This window comes from Podarcis tiliguerta (genome assembly GCF_965153285.1).
Source record: "Podarcis tiliguerta genome assembly, chromosome: 4".
Classification (NCBI taxonomy): Eukaryota; Metazoa; Chordata; class Lepidosauria; order Squamata; family Lacertidae; genus Podarcis; species Podarcis tiliguerta.
The window spans coordinates 63,053,948-63,076,432 of NC_139537.1; the positions used below are offsets into that span (position 1 = coordinate 63,053,948).

At 41.7% G+C, this 22,485-nt stretch overlaps 1 protein-coding gene across 3 annotated transcripts in view; it reads right to left on the minus strand.

Annotated features, from left to right (window-relative positions):
* RAI2 (retinoic acid induced 2) overlaps positions 1–19,225 on the minus strand; it is a 78,174-nt gene extending 58,949 nt beyond the window's left edge. For 2 of the 3 annotated variants that reach the window (XM_083439455.1, XM_083439458.1), the window contains exons 1-3: positions 18,122–18,251; positions 9,510–9,607; positions 3,131–3,166 (exon numbers count right to left, since the gene is read on the minus strand). The gene's annotated coding sequence lies outside the window, so the exon portion shown is untranslated. Of the gene's footprint in view, positions 1–3,130; positions 3,167–9,509; positions 9,608–18,121; positions 18,252–19,194 lie in introns of those variants that run through there. The other variant, XM_083439456.1, reaches the window with a different exon arrangement.
* Between the last annotated feature and the right edge of the window lie 3,260 nt (positions 19,226–22,485).

Consider the following 22,485-nt stretch of genomic DNA (forward strand, 5'->3'; position numbering starts at 1 on the left):
GTGTCCCCAGATTATTAATTGGGCCTATTTCCTACTGCCTGAAAAGATAGGGTTGGGCTGCCCCTTTCTTGGGGGGGACGGGACAGAAAGGTTATATTGAAACGCCAAATACTGTAGAGGCAAATGTCCAAGCTGCAAAACTGAATGCAGAATTGAAAAGAGAGTGAGAAGGCTTAGTTTGGAAATCCATGATAAAAAGTGAGGGAAAGAAGTCTGGCGGAGAGGGCAGAACATACACTTCTGTCACATTTTTAATTATTACCCAGCATTGTAAATGTCTCTCAGCCCGGCTACTACGCAACTTCTTTATATATAAAAAAGTTGTTTATATTCATTAAGACAAATGATCTAATCCTTAGTCTTCCATTCATATTAGCAACATTGGGAACGATGGCTTTACTTTTTGGCATGAGGGAGGGAGGTATGGTTCTTGGAGATGCATCATATTCTGAATGCTCCTGTTTAAAACTACTTTGGATAGTATTCAAACAAAGTAATACTTTGAAAAGACAGACTAGCTAAATGGGAGTAGACTCCATAGGCAATATTTGGACAGCCTCACTTCAAGGCAAAGTCCAAACAGACATAAAAACATAGCAATATAGTTTTCTGAGTAAGAGGTGGGTTTAGGGAGCAGGGCCAGTTCCCCTGCACCAAGCTGAGGGGGTGCCGCAGGGTGCCACAACTAGGACATTCTGCATGTGGAGAACGGAAGGCAAGGGGGAGGGAGGCACCAAATTTTGGCCTTGCACAGAGCAATGTTGAAATTTAAAAGACCAACGTCTACCCCTGACTGAGGACAGAAAAACAGAACCTTAGAGCAACATGAGGCTTCGTAGGAGCCCTGAGCCTACTCAGTGATCTTTGTTGACCCAGAGGGGGAAAGAATCACCTCAATTCACCTCAATTTTCAGCAGCACAGGGAAGTTGCACACCCCTCCTAATTATGCTTTTACCAAAAGCAAGCAAAGGAATAGTTAAGAAGAACATCATAACAATTGCCCTCAAAGGAGAATTATTTCCAAGTGTTATGAAAACACTGGCAGCTTTTACAGAGTAGGTTTTCAGTTTCAGCACCAGTTGGAGCTTCACGCCTCTCTTTGATAGCTTATTTATTTAAGATATTTATTCAGATCCTGCCTTTTCCCTAGACCTGGACTCAAGGCGGCTTACACATAAAAATACCAAAACACACATAAAATAGAAAAGGCTAAAAATATAGAAAAAATAATAAAACAGTAACAGAATTAAACAATATAAAAATATATTGAATACAGAATACAACAACAACAAAGCAGTAACCCTTTCATTAAAAACCGTCAGTTCCTAAAGGCCTGTCGGAATAAAAAGGTCTTCACCCACAAGTGGAAGAACAACGAGGAAGCCAATCTAATTCCTCTAGAAATTAAACAGATTTGAGAAAATAACTGCCTTTCAACCTCTTGGGGAACTAGAATAATCCTATTATTTCTAATAAATATTTATTTCCCCATGATGATTTTTGCTACATAGATACACAGCTGTGTAAAGATGCAATAGTTGTCTTTACAAAAAAAGTCAAGGATGTTGAGCTGAATGTGTTATTCCCACCACCACAACCCAAGAACATGCAGTTTGCACACTAATGTACGAAAGTACTGAAGTCCAGGTATATAGCAACCCTCATTGCCTTATTGTTCACAATTCAATGCACAGCAAGTTCAAGAAATGGATTCATAAGGCAACACTCCACCAATCTGGGCTTGGAATCCCAAGTGTATCATCTGTAATTTACAACCAATTTAAACAGCATTAACAGTCCTCTCCTTATGGGAATTTAAATTTGCATCCTACCACTGAATTAAACACCAATTGAATTTTTTTCCTATAGAGGATGTAATGCTCTTTGAAGCTTGTTTTGAATAATAGAAGAGCTTATTCATGAAAGGGGGGGCAACAGGGGCCCCAAATCTAATTGAACTAAAATGTGGGTTAAAGGCACATTGTTCTTGGCTATGAGTTTTATTATTAGTTTATCTAGATTTCATTATGTTGTTAAAAATGAATCACTGCCCCACAACTGAATCCCATTCACTCATCATAGGTAGATTTCCTGAAAGTAGTCAGGAGAAAAATAGACAGCCAAGTTCCTATCTTCTTAAACAAAAGGCAGACAGAAGGCTGGAAAAAACATTACATTCTGTGACCTCTTGGAGAATATCATTGTGGAACATGTTACTCCTCAGTAACTTATGTCAGTCAAACAGAAGCAGAGGACATTTAAAAAAAGGAAATTAGACAAAAATAACTGTGCTGGTCTCTTCTTTTTGCCTCATTTGCTTGAGTCTAATCAACAATTCTGGAAATAAGGTTAGTTAGTTCCAGCTATTACTTCCAAGGTAAAGACATTTAATGATTCGGAACTCCAGTTAACCACATATTCCTTCATTTTATGGATGGTATCTGTGTGTGTGTGTTTAGTATATCTGAAAACACAAGCCTAAGATTGTATGTGTGTGTGTGTGTGAATATAATGTGGGAGAAAGTATCTGGGGACATATAAATGTAATCTTATTAATTTATTTATGTTGACCATTGACTCATATACTTGGGGCTCATTGTACAGTATTTTCTAACACGATGCAAGCCACTTGTAGAAAAGAAGGATATACATTTAAAGGCCACAAGGAAGGAATCCAAAACACACTTAGAATCCAAAACACCTTCCACTGGTAATTACTGTATATCCGAATAGATATGAATGGTTTCGCACTGTAATTTTATGTATTCTGTATGTGCTCCTCCCACTTTTCTGCACTACATATTCAAAGCAGTTAACAGAGCCCAATATACTGTAAAAATAAACTATTTAGAATTATTAAACTAATCAGTGTACGAGACCATATATAAAAAGATGCCTTGAAACATTTTTGTAGTAAGTAACAAATAAATGTAGCAGTTGTTGAGAGAGAGGTTTGGAAGAGAACTTCTTACTCTCTCATAGCAGGGTTAGCACAATGGTGATTACTCCAAGCATACTAAAACTTGGTTCGATTTATATCTACCCTCATTCATCTTTAAACAAACATTCCTCAAGAAAATACTTAGGCTGGGATACTTCACTGTCCAAATAAGTGAATATTTTACTCACAGTTTCCAGAAGTTACAGCAACCAAGTCTCCATCCACTGGCAGCAAAACAAAGAAGAAAAAAGTTTCAAATAACTTAAAAAGACATTTGTTTCCTTACAAAAAGAATCTCGCAATCTTTGGATTAGCAAAGATGCAGGCTGTAAAATCTCCATTTTTGAGAGATTCAGTTCACTTGGCTTTTCTTGCAGCTGGGAGCCACTGGCTGTATGGCTCCTTGCTTCTTCCAGTGGGGGTGGGGGTGGGAGGGAGGAAACAAAAGCCTGCTAAGCTCCACCCCCACTGGCAACCTGAGCTCCAGTTAACCCTTTCATGTATGCAAGTGTGAGTCAGTAATTGTATATTACAACAGTAATACAACTACTAGCACTACTACTACTACTACTACTACTACTACTACTAATAGACGCAGCATCATCAAAAGTGGCATCAGCATTCCCTCTCTGAACAGTATAGTCATACCTCAGGAAGAATATGCTTCAGCTTAAATATTTTCGGGTTGTGCTCCGCAGCGACCTAGAAGTAATGGAGCATGTTACTTCTGGGTTTCGCCACTCGCGCATGCACAGATGCTCCAAATGACGTCACGCACATGCGCGGAGGTGGCAAAATGCGACCCGTGCAGACGCGTCTTACGTTCGCTTCAGGATGCGAATGGGGCTCTGGAACGGATCCCGTTCGCATCCAGAGGTACCACTGTATTTAAACTAGGCTGTCAAGGGTCTTTGGAGTGTGGTAAGACCTGTAGAGTGTGGCAAGACTGGCAGCTGGAATTTCCAGGAGGCTGGCAAGAAGACTCATCATCATTGCCATCCTTAGCATTTACTTTCTGCAGCTGTTAGCCTCCTTTGGAAGAGAGATGAGGGAGCCAGCTGAACATCATCTAGCCTGGGGAGAAGACCCCTCCCACTCTGAACTGTATACAAGCCAGGGCACTGAGGCTCATTGGAGTGCACCAACAGATGGAACTTCATTATCTGATCACTTCCTTTTTGCTTTACTTATATATTTAAGCCTAGATTATTAATTTTGTCATGTTTCATTTATTCTATATTTGCTACAATGGTTGGATTTTTCTGGTCTTATTTGAATGTATTGATACATTTTGTAAACTGCTCTCTCCCCCAACCTCCACTTTTTGTATTTGATAAGAAGTGGATGTCCATTGTAAGCTGCTTTTGGCACATCTCACCACAGAAAGACAGCATATAAATAAACTAAATCAATCAATCAGATCAAAGCCATCATCAGTTTGATTTTTTAAAAGCTTACTGGAATTAGTTCTTATTTTGACAGTATTGTAAAAGACAAGCAAATTATGGAGCCAGGTAGATCTCCCCATACATGGTATATGGCAGGCTTCCTCAACCTCGGCCCTCAAGATGTTTTGGCCCACAAGTCCCATGATCCCTAGCTAGCAGGACCAGTGGTCAGGGATGATGGGAATTGTAGTCTCAAAACATCTGGAGGGCCGAGGTTGAGGAACCCTGGTATATGGCATGTAAAGAGATTGACTGCAACTATTGTTCAATGACTCAGTAGGCCGGCTTTACAGTGTGTGTGTTTCAACCCTCTACCAGTTTGGTTCTGTGTAAGACTTCCTTATGAATATGGCAGGACAGTGGCAACAGGTGGTAGAACAGTAGTGTACTAAGTGAACTATGGAAGTTTGGGGGAGTGGCAGCCCAGGAGAGGGCTTTTTCTGTGGCAGCCCCTAAGCTGCAGAATTCCCTCCTGACAGAGGTGTGTCTGGCAGCTACATAGTACAGCTTTCATCATATGTTGAAGGCACACCTCTTTACCTGGCTTTTGACACTAATACTAATAATTGTACCTTGCCCATCTGGCTGGGTTTCCCCAGCCACTCTGGGCGACTTATAGCATATCTAAAAACATCAAGCATTAAAAACCTCCCAACACAGGGCTGCCTTCAGATGTCTCCTAAAAGTTATGTAATTCTTTATCTCCTTGACATCTGAAGAGAGGGAGGGCACCACTACCACGAAGACCCTCTTCCTGGTTCCCTATAACTTCACTTCTCGCAGTGAGGGAACCAGCAGAAGACCCTCGGAGGAGAACCGCAGTGTCCAGGCCAAGTGATGAAGGTGGAGACGCTCCTTCAGATATACTGGGTTGGTGCCATTTAGGGCTTGAAAAGACAGCACCAACACTTTGAATTGTGCTTCAGTTCTATAGCTTTAGAAGTCCATTATTTTTATTGTAAAATGTTTAACCGATTTTAATAGTGCATATTTTGCATTGCTGTAACCTACTCTCGTACGTTATGGTGAAGAGATAATAATAATAATAATAATAATAATAATAATAATAATAATAATAATAATAATGTTTCTCAAGGTTCCAGCACAAAGTGGCTGTTAAAAATGCATGTGAGAACATATGTACAGTCAAGGCAGCTCAAGGTCTGGATTCACTTACAGTGTTAAAAATCTATATCCTTGAAGCAACATCTACAGCTCATGTTTTTGTTTATTTAAGAATCAGTTGTTAATTTTGAAAATAATTACTGAAACAATTTTTTAAAAACTTCAGGATAAGATGAAATTTTAAGGTGGGGATGTATTCTTTATGGTGCAGTCTAGTCTTAGCTTGAATATAATGGCCTCATAATTCCCCCAGAAGGCAAATTCAAGTGGTAGCTGAGAAAGGTTTCAAGCTTGCAGGTGGTAGGAGACAGGAAGCGCAAGTGGCTTAGCTTTCATGTCCTCCTTTGCTTATTTGTAATGTCTGTAACAGAACTCATATATCTTCATCTGGAGCATATAGATCTCGCCCCAGGAGGTGATACATGAGTTTGGCTGCAGGAGTGACAAATAGGAGCAAAGACCAGGAAGCACCAGTCATTCTGGATTGCAGTCCTGGGCTCAGTTCCCTGAGAGTAAGCTCCGTTGAATTAAATGGGGCTTACTTCTAAGTAGACATGCACAGGGTTGCACTGCTAAGCATTGTTAATGTCTAAACTGCTCCCAATGTTTGTAGAACTCTAGAAACTAGAGACTTATCTTATGGGAAAGTAGAATGTAATTTAATATATCAGGTGAAACAAGTAGTATGCAACCCTAGGCACATTTACCTATGCCTTACTATTGAATACACAGGGTCAGAATTCTAAGCAAGCTTGCAGAAGATTGCACTGTAGGCAATACAGGGCAATTGAATTACAAAGAAATTGGATGTTTTTGAGCTGTTTCTGAGGGAAATTGGCAAAAATGACATGGGCTGCCACACGTCCAGATTTTCCTGGACACTTGAGTCAATTTCTGCCCAGACACTGCTTGCGGCTGCAGTATTCCTGTTATATCTGGAAAATTCCAGCCGTATAACAACCCTATGAAGCCTGGTTTTTGAAACTAACATTTTTCACACACAATAAAGATTCACATTGTAACAATGCAGGCTTAAAAACGAATAAACCCATATGAAAGAAAGTGACATGAATGTAGTATAATGTCATGTGGCTGAAAAACAGAACAGGAACCCCCAGTGAAATTGCTTGCCTTTTGTGAGCCTTGGCAGGGTGGGTAAGTGATGTAAAAGGGGCAGGGTGTGGGGAGACAAAGGTGATGAAGCAGAGACAAGCATCTCTGTCACCATAGCAACAGCAGCATTGCTGTGACACAGCAGTAGATTCCCTCCAAAATATGCTGGCACAAATAAGCTGTGTGTTAGGAGGCAGAGAGTCAAGGCGTTTCATCCAGTGAGACTGCAAAGCATGTAAGTAACAAAATGCAAATGCAGCACTCACGAGAGTGACTCATTGCTACTTGCAAATACACTTTCTAGCAATACATAATTTTAATGGCATATCTTACTTCCTTGATTATAAAAAGGGAAAGAAGCAAATTGCCAAATCTTATACACACAAGCGGTAAATACAGGAGGTTGTCTGACATGCTATTTGGAGTGCTAAAATATTAATTGAATAATAAACAAAACCGGTGCAGTTTTCTAAATCTTGGCCGGGGGGGGGGGAATTCCTTGCTTTGCATTAATAATGCAAACCAATGCTCCCCATTTTATAGCGCTGTGCATTCAATACATCACAGAATTATAAACACATTAAAACTTAGCTATGAATTATGTTTTTTCCTTTTGTTTTAAATCACAAAACACTTGCACAGGTTAGCCATACATCAACAGTTGGCTTTGCCATAGCCTGGCCTTTACATCTGCAAGCTGATACTAGGCATTTGGCCAAGCACAAGCAGTCCCTGATATCCAACATGTTGTGTGTGTGTGTGTGGGGGGGGGTGTTCTCCACCCACCCCACCCCACCAGGCTCAGTTCGAGGTGCAAGTACTGGTGTACAAAGCACAATATAGCTGGCAACCGGGATGCCTAAAACACAGTCTCATCCCTTGTATACCCAGCTGATACTCTCATCCCTTATTTACCCAGCCCAAGAGGGCAACCTGCAAATTCTATCCTATCGGGAGGTCCATTCCACACAATGTCAGAACCGGGCTTTTTGTGTGGTGGCACCTACCCTCTGGAACAGCCTCTCAGTCCTATCAGACAGGCACCGTCTCTGTCATCTTTTCAGTACCAGTTGAAGCAGTGGTGTAGTGTGGGTTGTCAGCACCCGGGGCAAGGCAAGTAATTTGCGCCCCCTAATCCGTGGATTTTAGCACTCAGAGAGCTGCGAGTGCGAGTGCGCCCCCCCAGATGTTGCGCCCGGTGTGGCCGGCCCCCCCTGCAGCCCCCACGCTACGCCACTGCGTTGAAGATCTTCCTTTTCTAACAAGTCCTTTAAGTATACATTTTATCCCACTCTGTGTCCACATTGGACTAGAAATGCTTTTTCTAGATTTTTAAAAAATTGCTAATTCACCTTGAGATGTTTTATAGGAAATGATTCATAAATGAAGTAAGTAAACAAACCTTCCCTTCATCTTAAGGATGTTTCCCACATGTCCCCACTCAAATTGGCAATACAGGTGCCATATTTGTAAGAACTCAATCGTTTAGTGTGGCAGCCCCTGCCACTTTGGAACTCACTGGCTCTTAGGATCAAACAGGCACTTGGAACCTGCTAAAAACATTCTTGTTTGGACAAGCCTACCCAGATGCTGGGATACGGGTGGTGCTGTGGGTTAAACCACAGAGCCTAGGACTTGACGATCAGAAGGTTGGCAGTTCGAATCCCTGTGACGGGGTGAGCGCCCGTTGCTCAGTCCCTGCTCCTGCCAACCTAGAGGTTTGAAAGCATGTCAAAGTTCAAGTAGATAAATAGGTACTGCTCCGACGGGAAGGTAAACGGCGTTTCCATGCGCTGCTCTGGTTCGCCAGAAGCGGCTTAGACATGCTGGCCACATGACCCGGAAGCTGTACGCCGGCTCCCTCGGCCAATAAAGAGAGATGAGCGCTGCAACCCCAGAGTTGGTCACGACTGGACCTAATGGTCAGGGGTCCCTTTACCTTTACAGGGTTCCCCTAGAAAGCTTACTTTTTTTTTTTAATTTAAAACATTTCCAGGTCACTTCTCTTGCGAGATGAGCGCTGCAACCCCAGAGTCGGTCACAACTGGACCTAACAGTCAGGGGTCCCTTTACCTTTACCTTTACCCAGATGCCGAGGTGATTTTAATCTGTTTTAGCAGGTTAACTTTTGTATGTTTTAAAGTATGGCTGTCAATTTTGCTCCATTTTATTGTTTTATAAACCACTCTGAGGGTTTCTTTAAACGGTGTATGAATTTCATGAAATAAGATAATTATGCAGTTGTGAACATGTGTTTACAACATGCATGCACAAAGGCAGAAGTTGCAGCCATTCTTGAACCCAAAGCTCCTGCTCATATGGAAAAGCCTTATAGTAGAACCACTGGCATGCAGTGGACCCTAAATGTTCCTGGTAAATCAGAGTATTAAAGTAGCGCCTCTGCTCCTATTTGTTCCCCTACCAGGATTTTCACTGCACACCACTGCAGAACATGGGCAGGTCCCTTTGACACCAACACTGAATGTACCAAAATGGCTGGGGGCAGCATGCATTCCTCTGCTTCTCTGTATGTTGATGGGTGTGGAGACTTGTGAAGGCCCCTAAAGTCTATTGAGTTTTGGCTTCACTTTTATCATTACAGTGGTACCTCGGGTTAAGTACTTAATTCGTTTCGGAGGTCCGTTCTTAACCTGAAACTGTTCTTAACCTGAAGCACCACTTTAGCTCATGGGGCCTCCTGCTGCTGCCGCGCCACCGGAGCCCGATTTCTGTTCTTATCCTGAAGCAAAGTTCTTAACCTGAAGCACTATTTCTGGGTTAGCGGAGTCTGTAACCTGAAGCGTATGTAACCTGAAGCGTATGTAACCCGAGGTACCACTGTACTGAAAAGCAGGTGTATGAGTACCTCCCAGTGTCTCACCTGGTGTTTATCCAAGTCGTGGACAGTCAGACACTGCTCTCTTGCTTGGGAGAAAAGCTGGCAGGTGAATGGGTCTCCTCCTTCTGGCTGCCACTTTTCTGGGAGACAGGGAAAGGATAAGCTAGCGATTATTATCAGGAGCAGCAGCAGTAATAGGACTACGTTGGCTGCAAATGGGGTTAATGCAAAAATGACATTACTCAGTTGGAAGTCTTCTGGGATAGCATTCACTGTGCATACTAATTAAAGAGTACACAGAATTAATGGCTGAGAGATGGGTGTGTGGCTCTTTCTTCCTCGACTTGCCATGCCAGATTATAATAGCTTTTAATAGCTTCACAACAGAAATCAGAGTGAAAATGTAATTGAAAAAACAATACATGGCTATACAGTAGTTCAATATAAGGGAAACACAGTTTGTCGGTATCTCACCACTGACCAGCGAGATTAGTTTCCTAATTCTGTTTTGTTACTTTACACTAGAAAGTGTATGTTTATGTTTATTCAAGTTTATGTGTTAATAGGCTGGCTACAAAAAGTAGCTTTAAACTGTTTTTAATGTTGTATTCTGAATTGTTGTAACCATTCCTCGGACTTTAGAGAGAAGAGCAATAAATTTAAATATATATATATTAATAATGGTGATAATAGTGATAAGAATGATTAAAAACTAGTGCCAATTTGATCTTAATCAGTTTGAAGTGCTTTTCAAAATTATTTTTAGCCCCATGTTTCTTGTATTACTTATTCCCCTTCCACTATATCTAAAGCTTAGGTAGTGAGCATTAAGAATCAGAACACACTTAAGAGGAAAAGGGAGCAGTTGTTTTCACAGCTTCTTATTTATTATCCAATTTCAGGAAAATGTGGGGAAGCTATCACCTAATTGGGCAAATCACAGATTATTAGGTAACGGGAACAGGTGTGATCCCCAGCGGAGTCATTGGGAAGAATGTTTCATTAAAATCAATGTTCCCAGTTCAAAGCTCTGCAGGTACTCTGACGCACACAGAGATCTCCCATGCAACCAAACCTCCCCATTCTCCTAACTGATGGGTGTGAATGGCAGATACAGGAGTGGAAATTGGTGCAGTTTGCACATGGTTAGGAATGAAATCAGGCAAGCAAATACAACCAGTTGTTGTTATTGTTTTAGTCCAGTGGCGTAGCGTGGGGGGTGCAGGGGGGGGGCGGCCACACCGGGCGCAACATCTGGGGGTTAGGGTTAGGGGGCGCAAATCCACGGGTTAGGGGGCGCAAATTACTTGCCTTGCCCCGGGTGCTGACAACCCACGCTACGCCACTGTTTTAGTCTACAAACAATGTACAGTGGTACCTCGGGTTAAGAACTTAATTCGTTCTGGAGGTCTGTTCTTAACCTAAAACTGTTCTTAACCTGGGACACCACTTTAGCTAATGGGGCCTCCCGCTGCTGCTGCACCGCCACCGCACGATTTCTTAATCCGAGGTACTATTTATGGGTTAGCAGAGTCTGTAACCTGACGTGTCTGTAACCTGAGGTACCACTGTAGAGTTAATAATTAACCCCTGCCCATTTTTACATTCCCTTTGAATTGAAATGAATGGTGTGAAATAAATTACATCATTAATTATATTTGACCCTAACGAACAGCAATACAAATCAGCTAGTTTTTGGTGGAAGCTGAACTGCAGCGGAATGGAAACAGCGCTGATTATGACCAATATAGGATGAAAATTGCTGCCTTCTTACATTCCGACTGAAGGGGCAGGTGGAGTCTCAAGAGGTGCACCTTCATTAATGTGAGCAGGGAGGCTTTCAGTCTACACCAGAGTAGCTGTTTGCACAAGGAGCCACTGGTGTCGGGTGCCTATGTAACAATTGTTGCTTTTATGAGCCTTGAATAGAAGTTCAGGTGCAGCATTGTCCCTTAAGTTCAATTCTGTGTGCACTTTATCATGAGAAGACACAATTCCTGTAAGTCCAATTCTGTCTCATTTTGGGGGGGAAAGAAGAGAATGGCTGTCTCACACCAATCATTAATTACCCCTAAACCACTGAGCCTCTTCGGCTTGCTGATCAGAAGGTTGGCGGTTCAAATCCCCATGATGGGGTGAGCTCCCATTGTTCAGTACCAGCTCCTGCCAACCTAACAGTTCGAAAGCATGTCAAAGTGCAAGTAGATAAATAGGTACTGCTCCGGTGGGAAGGTAAACGGCGTTTCCATGTGCTGCTCTGGTTTCGCCACATGACCCAGAAAATAAACAGTCTACAGACAAACGTCGGCTCCCTCGGCCAGTAAAGCACGATGAGCGCCGCAATCCCAGAGTTGTTCGCAACTGGACTTAACTGTCAGGGGTCCTTTACCTTTACCTTTACAGTCCTTGAAAACTCACTGACAGGAGGCCCTTTTTTGCAGCAGTGGTGGGTGTAAAGTAATTCAGGTCAGCCCTAGAAGATTTTCCTAGTGTGCATAAAAAGGGTCACTCTTCCTTGCTGCTGCTTGAGTAGCTTTGGAACTTGCCTGAAATGTTATTTTAAAATATTTTTCATACATAAAAATATACTTAAAACCACACACAGGTAGCCCTTATAAAAACAAAACACCAACCCTGCAATGCAATCCCATAGTATAATGCTTCCTCTGTCTTAAAAGTATTATTCTGATATTCAAGATTATTTTTCCTTTTTTTTTAAGTGTTAAATTGACTAGACCAACGGAGAGCCACTGTAGTAAATGTCACTGTTCCAATTACTTATATGGGACTAAGAAAAGGGGCTGAAATTTGGCACCAAGATAGAAATTAGCAGACATCCCTCCTCCTGCAGCAAAGTTTCTATCCCCTCCCACTGCGTGAATATATTATGGTGGTTGGAGAGCTGACTGGTGCCATGGTAACATTAAGAGGAAGGTGTTCCCATTACTCTTCAGGAATGATCATCTGTAACTAGACCTGATCTCACACTCCATACACCACACATCCTTGTGCTTCAGTCAGCTCCTTTTTTGCAATGTATAATAGCAGGATATTTCCAAGAAGCGTATGTTACTGATGGGCCATTTAGGGAGAAAATTAAACTTCAAAACCTTGCTCATCCTATTTCCTCCAGGGTCAACATTGTCCTTAAAACAATGAAAGGGCAAAGGCATTATGAAAACGAAGAAGCATCTCTAAAAATCAGCAGCTGGAAAGGTTGTGTTCATGCCTTGAAGCAATGGGAGATATTTCAAGAGTGAAATCTCATTCAGATAGGATCAGTCTTCAAGGAGGTAGAAGAGAGAGGGAGCAAGGAAGAGCACTAAGAGTTCCATTTCTGAAGAGTTAATAGAATTTCTGGTAAATGATTCTAGCTAAGATGATGGCTTGCAATGGGAGGTGGATGAGAAATTCAGTTTGATTTGAATATTGATGCAAGCCTCTGTAATTTGCACATTATGAAATATGAAACCTGAAATGTAGTATCCTTGGAAATTCACACTTTGCAGAATTTTTCAATGCAGTTCTCCAGCTATATGCATATATGAGTAAAAATGACATACAGAAAAACAGTGCTTTTTTCTGGGGGTACGCAGGTGTAAGCATACCCCTAAGTTTGGCCTCATTGAGGGGCAGTATTTCAATATGAGTAGAAAAATGAGAGTACCCCTAAACATTTTTTTGGAAAAAAGCACTGCAGAAATACATTGCAGAAGGGGGGAAATGCATAAAAAAATGTGCATGTTAAGATACATGCATACTACAATGTTGACAAATTTATCATCACATACTGGGAGAGCCCAGAGTTCCCAGGTAAGAGGCACTGATTGTTGAACTACTCTGAGAATATGAGTATCCTAGCAGCTCTCAGCACTCTTAACAAATGACACTTCCCAGCATTCTTCAGGGGAAGCCATGACTGTTGAATGAAGTATGATACTGCTATAAATGCATAGTGCAGATGAGGCCTAAATGCTTCTCAGTTGAGCCTGACTATACCCCAGAGGAAACCAATATGATGCGTTCCAGATGTGATGGATGGCCATCAGCCCCAGCCAGACAATCGGAGATGATGAGATTTGTAGTCCACAACATCTGGAAGACACCACACTGGCTGCTCCTGCTGTACACAATGTTGTCTGGTTCACCTTCAGGACAGCCACAGAGCTCCGTGTCAGAGAGGTTCACGGGTTAAACCATTAAAAAACATACCCAAACCCAATCTAGGAAAGAGAAATACGTGGATTTTAAATTCAAAATAAAGTTCTCATTATCTGATCATTGTATTTCAAAGCTGTATCAGTCATATTAGGTCATGCATATAAAAATATGTACGGGATAATTTTGTTTAGTTAGTCAAAATACTAGACAAAAAATAATACATAACATAATCATCTTATGTTCCAAAGTTACTGATGCTTCAAAAACTGATTAAATTAAACCAGAAATAAATTGATTGAACCAATTATTTTAGTATGTTATGAAAGTATTCCAGCTTTCACTATAATCTCTTGTATTATTATTACCTCTCCTATCCTTCTGGAATGTGACAAGATGTATCAATTTGATCAAATAATGTACATGCTGTGCATCTTTTGAGACAGTCTTCTAAAACTGATCCTGCAGTATCTTTTTACTCTTTCTAACTGTGGTGTTATAATCCATAAAATTAATTCCTGTGATACATTTCATATAATTACATATTAGTATTTTAAATATGATTAGTCTGCAATCCAAAACCCTCTCACATTGCGCTGTGTGTGTGTGTGTGTGAATTGAGCTGAGGTGTCCCTCTGTTCACGTGTCTTCTGGCTGACCTAGCTTCCTGCTGGTTGCCATCGCTGGTACAGACCTCCCCCTTCTTCCTATCAAATGTGCAGGAAGGCAGAAGACCACTTGAGCTAGGGGAGCCCAGCAAAAAAAAAAAAAAAAAAAAAAAAAAACCCAAACGGGGCATTCTGAGGGTGGCAGGGCTGAGCTGGCCTGGGATCCTGTGGATCCTAAGCTGGTATCACAAGACAGCATTAGACCCAATCCAGGACCCCAGCTGCACATACCTGGAGCTGACTCACAGGGATCAAACCCAATCTGTCAGTCCACCCACATCCTTCCTGTGCTGCTGGGCAGGGCTACTGATGCATCAAATGCGCTGATTGCAGTTCTAGTTCTGCAACATTTGGAGACCCCAAAGTTCCCCACACTTGAGATTCTGTTTTGTGTTCCCTAGCAGGAGCTTATATACTTCTTGTGAGATCCATAGCTGGCTCAAGAGTTAATTGGAATCCTGTTATGGTTGTGGCGTTGGGGATGGTATAAACATTATGCTGACAGTACACTTCTTCCAGCATTGGGGATTTTTTTGCACAGGTGCAACATTGTGCTTCACCGGTGCCGAGAGATTTGGGAGCAATCCTATCTCTCCCGGCAGGCTTAAATTGAGAATAGGATCTTCTTGGCTGTAAATCTGCCCCCTTTGAATTCAGCAGGATTTACAGTGTGATCCTCTCCTCATATTATACCCCGCTGAGTTCCCTTTTCATCTTGGTTAGTGCAGATTTAAAATTTGGTGTTTTGTTTTCCTAGAGCAATACACAGCCAAGTGTACCTGCTGGTTTTGATTGGAAAAATATATATATACATAGAGGAGTGATAGCATACATAATCCAGTCATTGCAAGAGAAAGGAATAACAAAATGCAGTTTAACATATGAGATCATGGAAATATGGGCATTAACATTAGGTATTGATTTAAAGAGCCCCTTTTTATATACTCTTCAGGATGACTGGATATGGAGAGAAATAATGGCCTCGCATTCTGTGCTAACAGTTTCCTGCTGCAGGAACTACGTTAGGATTCCTGCTGTGTTTTTGATTAATGACCTACCTGTGACTTCTGCAGATCTAGCCTGGGTTTTTTTCCCCTGCAGGCAAAAGAGGGGGAGGGTGGGAAAGGAGAAGCACCTGGTGCCATCATCACAGAGCTTGATTTCAATTTCATAAGGTGCTTAACATTTAAATTAATTGCAATGTCATTAAAAAAGCATTTCTAAGGCAGGCAGAAACATAGTCCTAAATCGGAAACTAATACTGAAAGTTGGGGTCCTGTCATTTAATCTTTGCTGGCGAAGAACACCCCCCTTCCCTTCTTAAGTTCCTCTGCTTTGGTTCCACTAGTTTGTTTGTTTTCTCCACCATACTGATAAATTTGCTCAAGTTCTGTATTTCCCCCTACGTGCTAAGTTTCATCCTTTTCTTCTTGCACGACAAAAATGGTTCATTTTAAAACCTTTAAATAATTTATTATTATTATTATTGTTATAGTAACATTTTCTCTCTGGTCTTTCTCTTTCATTGTCTGAAACTATCTCTTCCTCCCAGAGTTCTTTTGCTTCCTTTATGTTGAAAAGAGGTCATTTTGTTTTACTGTTCTCTTGCATTTCATCTCATCAGAACACAGCAGAGCCCTACTCAGAACAGAGCCCATCGGGTCTGAAAACCAAGCCTTACATTGGGGGCGTCACATGCCTCTTTAGCTGGGAGAAGAGTAGACTGTGCAGTGATATGATAGCCATCTTCAAATTTCTGAAGGTCACATGGAAGATAGAACAAGCTTGTTTTCTGCTGTTCCAGAACCAAAACCAATGGCTTCAAGTTAGAAGAAAGGCGGTGGACTCTCCTTCTTTGGAGGTTGGATGGCCATCTGTCAGACATTCTTTAGCTGTGATTCCTACATTGCAGGGGGTCAGACTAGATGAAGTTTGGGGACCCTCCCAACTATTATTTTAGTTCAGCAGCCTGTTACCTATAGTGGGTCACTGTAGATGCTTCTGGAAAGCCGACAACAGAGCATTAAGCCAATAGTGCTTTCCACTAGCACAGGGGAGTGAGACCTACGGCTCTCCAGATATTGCTGGACTACAACTTCCATCACCCCTGTCCATTGGCTGTGCTGCCTGGAGCTGATGGGAGTTGTAGTTCAACACCTAGAAGGCTGTAGGTTCCCTATGTTGCCTTGGCAACCAGTTACCAGTGGCATGCCGCATCTAAAACTAGCTTTTTCATTTAGTCATAATTTTTATAGTTATCCACAGTTATCCATACATTTATCTAATTCCTTTTAAAACTACACATGACCTAACTGTGCAGTTCTGCCTTACTGTGCCCTTACTAGTCTCAGTTGTTTAAAATATATACTGTATTTAAATGGGAGTTTCCTCACATGTCTGCTTAACCTTGATGCTTTGCCAGTTGAGGCCGAGACACTGTCAGCTGGAGTTCCAAGTATTAGGGTTAAGTAATAGCAGGCAGGATACCTTAGAAGTTTGTTTTCTCCAAAATTCAGAACTGCATTTAAGGTGTGGGCCTGGTGGATTTAATCCCTGACTTGGAGTCTATTACTATCTGTAGGAGGGTAATTGTAGCCACTTCTGGGAATTATACATAAAAAGAAGCAGGAAGGGAGATAACACAACAGATGGGTTCCAAAGAAGTATGGTACTTACTACTTAAAATCTAAAGCTGTTTGCAGTAGAAATTTAATTTTAGAGGTTATACAGACTATTATTTTATTTCTTATATTTTCATTAGTTGTTGTTATTTACCTGAATTGTTTTAGGTGTTTATCATTTGTAACTTGCCCTGGGATTGGTGATGAAGGAAGGCAGGGGAGAAGTTTACTAAATAAATAAATCACTTAATGTACTGTTCCTGACACACATGAACACACACACACACACAAAGACTAAACTGGGCACTCCTGCTGTGTCAAGGATAGACTTTCAGACTTAACGTCATTCTTTTGTGCAAGCAAATTGTAAGATAGGAAGAAATACAAGAAACCCTGTGAGGATTTGGAAAGAAAGGATGAAAGAGAACATAGGGAGAGAGAAGCTATTTGAATTACCAAAGAATATGGGACTTTGCCCATACTCTTGTTAATAAATTCTTGGGCATGTCTAAAGCAGTCCTTTGGGTCCCAACCACAGCAAACACCAAGAACACCAACTTAAAGCACCTGGCTTTCACACACCCCTAAATCCTGGGAGCTGTAGTTTACCCCCCCCCCGAACTACAATTCCCAGCACTCTTAATAAACTACAGTTCCCAGGATTCTTGGGGGGAGGCAGGAGCCAGTGATGTGCTTTAAATATATGGTGTGGATATGACCTGCACTTAAGAACTGAACATTGCTCTGAAAGGGTATTGCTTGCTTTCTGTGTGCCTGTAGGGCTGAAGTAAATGGACAAGGGTAATTTCCCAGCTGTTTCTCTCACCTCAGAATTGGTGATTTTAAGATGTTTGATTTGAAACCAGGCCCAAAGCTGTCCCCCTGCAATTTATTTATTTGCTTGCTTGCTTGTGGCAGTGGTGGAATCAGAGATGAACAGTACAGTGGTACCTTGGTTCTCAAACTTAATCCATTTCGGAAGTCAGTTCCAAAACCAGGACGCACTTTCCCATAGAAAGTAATGCAAAACGGATTAATCCGTTCCAGACTTTTAAAAACAACCCCTAAAACAGCAATTTAACATGAATTTTACTATCTAACAAGACCATTGATCCATAAAACAAAAGCAATAATCAATGTTCTGTACCATAAAATAAATAAGACAGTATTGTAGGTGATAAAAATAATAATTATTATTTTTTCTTACCTGCAACAAGAATTGTTTGGATGGGGGGCTTTTATCCATTTCTGCAGTCACAGAATCAATCATAAAATGAAAAACAAGCCATAGTCACAAAAAGGAAAAACACACACACACAAACATAAACACAAATAATAGCAAAAACAAAAGCACCAAATATCACCTCAGAACACTGCAATCAGAAACGGAAGGCTTTAATTACAATGGGAAGGACTTAAATGAGCTGCGCAAGGGTAAAAACGGCAAGGGAAAAGCCTTAATTATGATGGGAGGGGGGCTCAAATGAGCTGTGCAACAGTGAAAATGGAAGCTCAGGAGCACGTTCGGCTTCCGAGGCAAAGTTTGAAAATCGGAACGCCTACTTCTGGGTTTGCAGCATTTGGGTTCTGAGTTGTTTGGGAACTAAGCTGTTGGAAAACCGCAGTACCACTGTACAGTGGCACCTCTGGTTACAAACTTAATTCGTTCTGGAGATCCGTTCTTAACCTGAAACCGTTCTTAACCTGAGATACTAATGGGGCCTCCTGCTGCTGCCGTGCAATTCCTGTTCGGATCCTGGGGCAAAGTTCTCAACCTGAGGTACTACTTCCGGGCTAGCAGAGTCTGTAACCCGAAGTGTTTGTAACCTGAGGTATTTGTAACCCGAGGTACCACTGTACTTCTCTAATAAGCTAATCAGAGTTAAGACCCACTGAATTGGATGGACTAATTTCCAAGTCCATGGGCTAAACAAACAATGAAATGATTTGAAAAACAGCTGAGGGAAGGGCCATTTCACATAACCATTTCTCAAGTTATTTCCTTGATGCTCTCCATCTCTGCACTGCACAGGGGGCACCTGGTAGCTGAACTCTGTCAGGAACCTCTAATGGAGGGTGCAGCAACGATTTGGACCCATGGTGTAGGGCATCTTGTCAAAAGACCCTCCAAAACTGGGAAGTGGCCTTCTTGTGATCATGCCCACAAGGGACAAGGCAAGCCATTTCCCTCAAAGCATCTAAGGTGGCCCTGAGAATTAGAAATCCTACTTATACCTCAGAGGAAGAAAGTTTCTTCATTGTGCTGGAAAACATACTCACAAGCTACCGCCTCTTGCCTGAACTATCCTCTCAAATAGTTGCTGTTCCCAAAGTCCCCAGTGAAGTCACTTAGCAGGGGGACGTGTCACAATGGAGGACATGACACCATTACTTTAGCTACCTTGCTTAACAATGGGCATGGCTCCCCTTAATATTCATTTTTAAAAATATATATTTTAGTGGGTTAAGCGGTTTTATTTATTTTAAAAAGTTCTAGACCCCTTTTCATGCAGCACAGAGATTTTCTGGAAAGGACAGGAAACACGACACAAACACACATGCTTTTCAACAGGGCGGGTTCACCAAAGGAAAACACTTCTGGCCTAGACTATGGCTGCTGTTTCTCACTTAATAGTTAAAAATAACCCCTCTCAACACCCTGTAGTAATCTGTGCAGTATTATGATGGACAGGAGCAAGACTTCACCCTTAGACCTCCTCGTCCCCCTGTTTCTTTCAGTTTATGCTCAGTGTGTTCTGCCAATAAACAGCTTTCCTTAGGCTGCAATGAAGTGAACTGTTATGAGTTTGTGGGTGCCAGACTCCCGTGTCATGAGTTTCTGGGTGCCAGGCACTGAACCCATGGATTCAGCAAATGGCTTTATTTCAAAGAGATCCAAGACTCCGGAGCAGGAGGTCATGCAAGTTCAGTTCTTTGTATATGCCCAGAAAAACATGTTTTATCGTGTTTTTAATATTCTGTTGGAGCCGCTCAGAGTGGCTGTGGAAACCCGGCCAGATGGGCGGGGTATAAATAATAAATTATTATTATTATTATACTGGATCAATTTCATCATTTTTTTTGAGTGGAATCCCTATCTATCTCAAGCTTTTAGGATGATCCCATTTTTGGCTGCATGGTGTGGGAATTAACTACCCCAGCACTGCTGAGGTCTGAGCACTCACAGCACTGGTGAAGGTGCTTTCCATACAACATGGGAAGCACATCTGAATATTCTAACAGCTGTGCATAGTCCTAACCATGTGGTGGCAATTTAAATTCAAATCATTAAAGCACAACTGAGAGGTGTACAGTGGAGATTAGTTTCGTACTGGAGGAAATTGCTTTGCATTGTTAAACCCAGAATCAAATTAGAAGAGGGAGAATATTTCTGACTGGAACCACTCTTTTGATTAGTTACGATAGAATAATTCACAACAGATAATTTAATGAAGGGTCTGAGTTCCTTTTTATTGCCTGGGAGTGTTGCAAGATCAAATCATAATTCCCTCAAATATTTTTAAGATGTGAAAGGATTTCTTTAAAAAAAAACCTGTGATGTTTTTTTCAATTTGTAGTTTAAATCAAATAACACCTCCCCCAACTCCACAATTTATTTATTGAAGATGCTTTGGCTAGGTCTGAACGGGTCAAAATCAGCCAGTTTGAGATCTGTACACCAGTTTCTTAAAGGCTACTTACAATGAACATCTCAGCCTCAGTCCCCAGCACATCTCAAATGCACAGATTCTCCAGAAATGTTTATGTAAGAGATAGTCAGCTGCATACAAGGCTGTCATGTGCAAACATCAAAAGGCCAATGTTATTTTTTTCAAAGGACTGTTTGCAGATGTGTGCACTATTTGCTGACCTCTACACAATAAAAAATTGAAACAGATTGATTATTTTTAGCAGCAACCAGTATTTATTGTCTGCTGAAAGAAACATCATTGACAGCTCAGCCCCTATGAACCACTGCACCTCATATGTGGACAAACTTTAATGAGCTGTGTAACCTCTGAGTGTCACAAATGTTATGCTAATACACAATTCATGGACAAACCTTAAAAAAACACACACAAAAACCCTAAACCCTAAAGGCACAGAGAAAAGAAGTCAGAAATCATCCGTGGCTCTCATTTGGTTGGGAGAACAACTGTCACGAGCCTTCTACAGGAAATATGCCACATAACTATTGCTCTGCTTCCTCCTTTACCCCCTGTTTCATCATTAACCATTGCAATTGTAGCAGTATTAGACTATGGATGAAGAAGGCTGGGTAAAGTTGAGCCTACAATGCTATACCGTACAGCAGTGTTTCCCAAACTTGGATCTCCAGCTGTTTTTGGACTACAATACAGTACATGCTTCCCTGAGAGCAAGTTCTGAGTAGCAGGCATGGATTTGTGCTGTAAGTGACAGGGCTAACCATCTAGCTAGCTGTTAAGACACATTTCAGATTAATCCAATGACCAGCAAGGAGTGAAGGCAGGACATACCTGGCCTCTGGTGCCAGCCTCACTGTTGCTTCCCAGGAGGGACTGCATGTGGGGAGAGGCAATGGGGAGGTCAGGGCTGTCTAATGCGCCAGCAGGAGCTCCCAGATCGATGAGATGGGCTACTCTCATATTTCCAAGGCTGCCACTTAGGAATTATTCAGGGTAATTTGGCACGGAACAATTCCAGAACGAACGGTGCAGCTTGGATTCTCCAGGGAGCAATCCACCAATTGCTATTGTACACATCAACCAGGGAGAGGAGTGAATGTATACGCCAGGGGTAGCTAACCATTTTGGGGCCAAACGCAGCACTGACTCATGGTCAAACCTCATGGGCCCATATGTCAAAGTGGACATGGCCAAAGTGGGTGTGACCAAATTGTTCATTTTTATTTTTTTAAAGGACAAGGAATTTTGGGAAGATGGGGTCAGGGGATCACAAAGCCCTTTGACATTATAGAACCACAGCAGAAGACCCATAGGAGTGGTCAGTAGAAACTTCAAAAAAACAAAAAAAAAGGCGAATGTTGGGGAGGGGGCTGGAGGAACCACATTTTTTAAAAAAGGCATCACAGAGTTTATCTTTTTTATTTAAATGACATTTTTAGAGTGACCAAACAACAACGTTGGGCACCACAGTTGGGCAACTATGTGAACATCAGTTCTTTTTAAAATAAAAATTAAATGGGCGGCAGAAACAACTTTGGGGGCTTGCAGGTCACAGGTTAGCCAACCCTGGCCTACATTGCCTGCATGGCTATAGGATCACGGCCTGTGAAATCAGATACCTAGGAAGATGTGGCCTAATTAGAGAAAGGTGTGTAACTGTTATTAAAAATGTGTATTAACCAGGCGTTTCAGAATAGCACTTCACCTGGGTTCAACAATGAGCTTAGACTACCGACACCGCCTTTATTTCTGTCTTCAGAGGTATGGGGAGCTCTAAATTTGGTAGCTGCCTTGACAGTTCTGGTAAGGAATTTATTTCCAACCTTTAATTTGTGCTACGAGCCAGGCAGGTCATAAAAACAACTTTCTTCAGAGTGTTCCTGTACATTTATGTGCATTCTGA